Below are 7,372 nucleotides of genomic sequence, written 5' to 3' on the forward strand. Positions count from 1 at the left end.
TGATCTCTCTGATCATTTGTTCTGATTGATTTTGTTCTAAATAATGAACACTCTGAAGGAATCCTTTTACATCTATCCTGAAGGTGAATCTATCCTGAAGATCTATTCTGCTCCAGATAAATATTCTTTAATATTAATTGGGTTTGAGTGTGAGAAGGAACAATTTTCTCTGTGGTAGGAGCACACTGGAGGTACACAGCTTAGTTGACTTGACTGTACATTGGAAACAAAGGTATTTTAGGATACTTTTCTGCTTACTTTAGTAAACTGTCATTAATCTATTTCAAGAAACTGACATTAATTTCACTTGTTATTATTTTTATTTTTGCCTGAACCCATATGACAAGTTCAACTGAAATTCACAAAACATCTCAAATTCTGTCTGCTGATTAAACACAGACTGAACAGTAACAGAACTGCATCTTGCCTGTCCTTACATGTAACCAATGCTTCTGAACATTTTACAGGCTGAAAGCAAACAGAAGACATTCTTCCTGGGAAGTCAGAAGGTTTCACAGGACTAACAAAACTGCAACTGTTCAGCAGTCCCTAACAATTAGATTTAGTGCTTGTCTCTAATTAAATTTTACACATTTAAGCCTATGACAAAATGAGATGAAGTGCTCAGTACACACTGGTATATTAATAAGATTATTTCTGTCTTCTAGTACATTGAATGACAGAAGTCTTGGATACAAATTGCAATTAACACTCTTGGTGATGAAGAAGAACTTCTTTGCTGGCCTTGAAAACTCATCAAGCAAAATTAGAAAAATTGTGCTTTGCTGTAGAAGAAAAACTAATACTTCTCTCACACTTACCCCTCCTATTCCCTTTTTCTTCTCTGAAACGTCTGAATTGGAACACAACTATTGAAAAGCCAGACTATCAGAAAACATTGAGGATATGTCAGGTGCTTTTCCTTCACTTTGAAACTGAGGTTGGCACTGACTGTCACGTCAGCAGTGTGAGCCCCAGCCAAGGCAGGTCCAGGTGGGATGTGGTCAGCCCAAGCTCTTCCCAAGAGCACAGCAGCAGCGAACGTGCACAAAGAGGAGACGCCCAGGACTCACCGTGCTCAGGGGCTCTGGGCTCTGCCTCAGCCAAACACCACTGGCAGCTTTTGGTGTGCCCCTGGAGCACCCTTTGCTCCCACCAGCAGGAATCAGTCTGCACACTCCAGGACAGAGCCAAAACTAATCTCAAGCACAGCAAGTGAGGATGACCAGGAGACTCCCCCAAAACACTTGCTATGACCTAAATCACCAACATGGACATACCCAGCCCACCACAGGATCTGCTGTCACACACCACCTTCCCTCCATCACACACATCCCACTGAAGGTGCAATATGTTTTTAGCAGTCATTACAATGCCTGACCAAAGTTTTTCTAGTTCCATCTCTGGAAAATATAAGCCAATGTTACTGTGTGACTCCAGCAGGCTGCTGGAGTGACTGATTACAAGTTACACAGAGCAGCTCAGACCTGGTGATCCAAAGGAGAACAGTTTTGTGCTTGTTTAGAGCACATGAGGGGATCAGTCCTGACACTCACATGAAGGCCACAATTCAAAATTCTTGGAAATCCAAGATATTCCAAGATTATTTGTTGATCTTCTCCACATTTTCGGAAAGTCACCATTCAATATTCTGATTCTAAATTCAAACTAAATAAAGCAAATTTTTAACTTTTCAAGGAAAGGAAAAGAAAAGAAGTAGATAAGACATCCATAAGATTTAATGGCATAATGGTAACTCTATTAGAACAGCAAAATTAATTTCAGTTTCCCTGAGGTATCCTATTTTAATTAACAAATCCATGATCCTGCTCTATTAATTATCATACTGAAAGAATAATAAGGTTTAGATGAGCTTAGTTCTGATAAAGCTTTTCATCCCCTAAAAAATAATAAAATTAAGAATCTCAATCCAATTTGTTTTCTACATTTCGTATCAATGTTTTGAAATTCTACCCAATAGTACAGCACGACTATTAGTATTTCCTTTTAATTTGAAAATGTTTTTGTTTTGCATTTACTGCATTTAAGATATTCTACCTACTGAAGAGGTGGTAGTAGCTCACTAAGAAAAGTAATCTTTGCAGGATTCTAGGTAATTTTATTTTTAATATTATTTCCTGCTGATAACCAATAGGGAAAACACATGGAATTTATTATAATCCTTATCTATTTTGGATTTTCCAGAAAAACCATATAGTAACAGTTATCCATTATCATCCCAGCTGGGTCAAATATAATCCTGGAAACTTATGTGGGACACCAAGCTACACAGTAGGTGTTTTTTGCCTCAGTTTGCCTGGCTGCTGGTCATGGAGTAGCCACTTTACTGCTGGTCCAATTGCTCATTTTTGTAGACATGTTCATGCATTAGTCTGCTAAAACTGATCTGGAAATCTGATTTATTTTTTTTTTTTCTAGGTTTGTTTTATATGTTTCTCTTCCTGTATCACAGGTCAATCACTGGCAAAAAAAAAAAAAAACCACAAAAAACAAAACAACCAAAACCATAAGATTTTCTATTTGTTTTGGATCCCCAAAGCAACAAATTTACTTTTGATTCCTGCAAAGCACTTTGCAGATTTCCTGTTATACGAAGTAAAAGAGGAAAATGTTATCAAATCACCAATGGCTTAGGTAAGCAAAATGGCTAAGGAGAAAACTCGTGCATACATGAAAATGTAGAGATGCTCAGAACTGCAGAACTGCTTGTCCTGCAAAGACAGAATGCTTCTTTGACCTAGCACCATCTGTAAACCAAATGAGAGCAAAAATGAACACTAGGAGGTTGTGTGTGCACAATTTTTCTAATTAGTATGTCTTGACAGCATTTTGCTTGCGTATTTCAAACTCCCAGGCTGAATAATATTTTCAATGCTTTACTGCCGTACAGAAGCCAAAACAGTTCCTGTGTAACAGAAAGACAATTACCATGAACAGAGTTTGTTGAAAGAGTTGAACTTAAAAATATATGTTGTAATGGAACAGGCACGTGAACTTCCTTAACACTCCTGCCAGCTCCATGGCTACAGAGTTCCTCTCTCCTCCAGCAACCACAGAGAGGGGAATGGCAGGAGCTGCTCTATCCATGTAACAAGATGCTCTGGCAGGAAGCTGGCCCTGCTGTCTCCCCATCTCAGCTCCCTCAGGATTGAGCTGTTCCATTGTGTGTCCCCCGAGATCCCAGAGTGACACCCTGCTGCTACCCTGCCTCTGATGCGTGCAGGAAAATGACAGATACTGTCTCGGATATTGTCTCTAAAGGCTTTAAGACCATGGACAGTTCATTGTCATAGACAACAACTTCTTGCCAGGCTGTCTAAATACCTCAGCTTTGTTTGCTTTATTTTTATTTTCATCTCCTTTTCATCTCCATGTGGTCCATCGAGGAAGCCTAATTAGCTTGTCCCTCTCATATCTTTGTTTTTTCTCCAGGCACCTAATAACAATTATTGTCTGTGTTTATTTCCTACTCTTTATGTTAAAGAAGAAGGATTGTCAGCAAAACGATTAGCATGCCTCATCATCTCTTTATTATGTGTCTTTTCGAAAAGTTTTGTAATGTGTTTGGTAGTTTATGCAGAAAAATAGAGAAGTTTAGAGAAATTTTCCCCTCCACACAAGAAAACAGGGCAGTGCTTTCAGAGATTCACTGCTCTAAAAATTTATCTTCTCAGAAGAATCTGAATCATGAAAGACTGAGACCACAGAAGCAGAGAATATCCTTATTTCCTATTTTGTTTTTTTAATTAGGGTTTCAACATCTCAGGATTGAAATTTTGGCATAGTGGGGATTGGCACAGATAGATTTTTTTAAAAAAATATTTTTTCATTAATAGGAGTACTAAATTAATGTTTAATAATAGACTAAATAACATCTTAATTAGCCTGGGCTTGCCACCTCTCATACTTATTGTGTGTCAGGTAATACCAGATACAGAATTCCAAGTTCCAGATTTGTTCAAAAGAATGAGAAGTTAAATGAAGAATCCCCCTCCTGATAAATACAAACACACCATTTTTATGTGGTAATTACACTATTTTACTCTATTACTTACAGTTTGAATACAGTAGAAAGACAGGGAGAGACTTAGCATGCCAAAACCAGAAAATGTATTAATTATAGCAGCAAGAAATGAGAATAATGAAATATTGGAGGAAATCCTACTCTTGTTTATTCCAGCATAATAGTTTGTTCTGGTGACTGGTATGTGAATGTAGCCTCTATATATGTGTATGTATATGTATGTATGTATGTGTGTGTGTGTATATATATATATATGTGTGTGTGTGTGTATATATATGTATATATATATATATATTAATGTGTGTGTGTGTATACAGAACTATACATTACATTTTATGGACTCCAACATTTGGTTAATGGTTACTAAATCTGGCATTTACAGAGACATTAGGAAAGATGGTATTTATTTGCAATTTTATTTCCCTCAGAGTGAAACATGGAATCCATACAGCTGTACAATGAAGATGATTAGAATTGCCAGAAATTAAGGCCTCCTGGGAAAAAAAAAGTATCAATAGCATAGTTTAACTACATGAACCATAATTGCATTATTAGCTCTGCTGTGCTTTGCCACAGGAAAGCTAATGACATGATTCTGAAGGAGCTTTATAGATTATGGAAAACTATACAACCTCTTGCTCTCCCATTGACAACACAACTCATTTGAGATCTCTGTCATTAAGGGAAGGAAAACTGTCTCATTTTCCATAAACCCTGTGAATATGTCTTTTCATGGATTTTAAACATTAACTGTATATATGCCCATGGACCAGTAGCTGACATAACAAATAGCCATTTGTACAACCTTAGCTGTGGCAATTTTAGCTGTGAAATGTATTTTCAGCCTCAGTCCAACACATAAATGACTGTTGCAGAAGGAGTGAGGAAGAAGCATTCCCTGCTCCAGGTATGGACTTGGCAGCACCTGGAAGGTAGCAAGAGGATTATTATCATAATAATCACAATATTCTATTATTATATTTATAATTACTATACTATTATTATCATATTATCATAAACTGACAGTGAAAAGAAATGTCTGGGGTTTTTCAGAGTTCTAATTGTACTTATTGTTTAATCAGTCTGCCTACAGTTTATTAGCAGGAGTCTATCTTAAAAGCAGAAGACCAAAGTAATTTCCATGATGTTCCAACAACATACAACACTTACTGGCAGGAGTGACTCCCAATTTGCCCCTGTATTTTGCCCTCCCTCACAGCCCCCAGGTTGCAAATATATGATAACCATGACTTTTTCAGTAATTACTAAAATAGAAATGCATAGTCAAAGTTATTAAGTCTTGAAACACAGAACGATCCAAGACACAGTCTTCAAACACTAGGACTGGGAGACATCTCCTCCATCACAGGACACAAAGCCAACTTGTGTCTCACCTCGGATGTTTAACTTGTTCACATTTGCTCCAGGACTCCTTGGAGGCCTGCAGCAACCCTCAAGGATTTTTTCTCACTTTACACGTGCCCTGATAGGCACTGGTGGGTCTCCCCCGACCTCCCCACCACACAAGGATCAGCGAATTTGTGAGCTCTGTGGGAACTGAAAGAGAACCAGCCCTGGGGTGTTTCCCAACCCACAGCTCAAAGGTGGGCATAGTTCATTTAATGCAGTTGAGGTTTTGGCTGACTTCACCACCCTCCATGGAGCACCCTGGGCAGGCGGCGCAGGCCAGGGCGGCCCGGCCGGGCCCGGCCCTCAGCCCTCAGCGCTGAACGGAGCTCGGCTCCTCTCGGCCCCCGAGGGCTGCCTCTGCCCTCACAGCACCGTCACACCGCCGAGGGACCGAGGCCACAACAGGGAAGGGGTAGCAGGGTGAAAAAACGAGCGCTAACTTATCAGCAAAATGTCATTAATTACATATTATCTATCTCCTGCACATTTTACTGCTGGCCTGACTCCCCTCTCTGCAAACCTGTTCTGCCCGCCGCTGCTGGACAGGGCCGGCTTCCTGAAGGAGCCCCCAGCCGGCCGAAGGAAACCTCCAGCAAGGGAATTCCCGAGCGGACATTCCGCCCAGATCGGCCACACACGGCGGCTGGGAGCCGTTCGAGAGGATCGGGAGCAGCAGTGCCCTTTTCCGCGTCTCTTGCCGTGCTTTTTGCCGTGCCGGGCTGCCCCGGCTGGCCGCGGGTGCCCGGTGCCCATGTGCGGGAGGATGTTGCCATCCAGCGGCCGCTGGCTCCGTTACAGAGCTGCGCTTCCCCTCCGGCCGCCGCCGGATCGCTCCCCAGCCTGAACCGGCTGCCGAGTGCGCGCTCTAACTCACTGCTCAAAACCACCTCTGATCCCAATCGCCCTCAATCTCCAAGCGGGAGGAGGAGGCTTTAAACATCTAAATTAACACTATCTGATCTATTTATTGACAAAAAATCCAACCAGGTGTTTTTTTTCCTTTCTGGGTGAGGACCATAGCATACAATTCCTACTCTACTAAGAGAAAGTATTGTAGGAAAGCGTTGCCCTTAAAACTGTTGTACATACTGCCTTACAAACCGTAGGGGGCATTATGTTACCGTGGTTTGTTCTTCTCATTTATCAATTTAAAATTGTGCTATTGTCATATTCATCCAGCTTTCAAAATCCTAGTCTTTACATCAATGTAAGAAATAAACGCAGAAGAATATGTTCTGCATAGTCTCCTGTTTCAAAAGTCTTTTTCAGGACGTTCAAAGCATGGAATACACGTGTTTTTATCTGCAACTTCATTTATATCCATTTACAGGCTCTGAAATGTGCAGATTAATCTGTAAAGTGTCATAAATCTGTTACTGAGTGAATGTACAGGGAAAGTAAGGGACTAACCTTCAGGAAGAGGTGAAAAATGGCATTTAACAGTCCTGGGCTCTGCACAGCATGAAAACATCCCCTCATTGTTTACTTGAGAGGAAATGCATCTGCAGGTTGCACAAACTAACAGGTCTCTAAAACAGCAGCTTCCACAAACCTTTCCCGGTCTGTGCCCAAGTTCAGCTCCCACAGCCAGGGAGGGTTAAGTGCTCATGGCTACAGGTGCTCCCAAAGCACAGTTTACAACTTCTGCATGCTTTCTGCAGTAAGAAGTTTTGAGGATCCTGTAAACAGCAGCAATAAATAATTTCAAAACTGGCTCATAATTTTTGCTTACAGGAATTATCATTCAGGCAGCAAGGAAGCCTTTAAAGCATAAAAGTCATTGTGATTTAGCCCAAATTTAGGTTAAAAAAGCAGGCATTAATTAGCAGGCTTTGTGTTGAATCAAAACTTATTTTAAACTTTTTAGTCTGGCAGGAAAAGGTTAATTGAAGAACAGATCCTTATCTTGTTTCCTTT

At 40.5% G+C, this 7,372-nt stretch overlaps 1 long non-coding RNA gene across 1 annotated transcript; it reads right to left on the bottom strand.

Annotated features, from left to right (window-relative positions):
• Positions 1 to 4,893: 4,893 nt before the first annotated feature.
• Positions 4,894 to 6,047, bottom strand: LOC147651300 (uncharacterized). The gene is made up of 2 exons (XR_015274319.1): positions 5,976 to 6,047; positions 4,894 to 4,970 (listed from the first exon to the last, which is right to left on the bottom strand). It is a non-coding gene; the product is annotated as an uncharacterized LOC147651300 (long non-coding RNA).
• Between the last annotated feature and the right edge of the window lie 1,325 nt (positions 6,048 to 7,372).

Source organism: Cyanistes caeruleus, chromosome 10, assembly GCF_971803275.1.
Source record: "Cyanistes caeruleus chromosome 10, bCyaCae1.hap1.1, whole genome shotgun sequence".
Lineage (NCBI taxonomy): Eukaryota > Metazoa > Chordata > Aves > Passeriformes > Paridae > Cyanistes > Cyanistes caeruleus.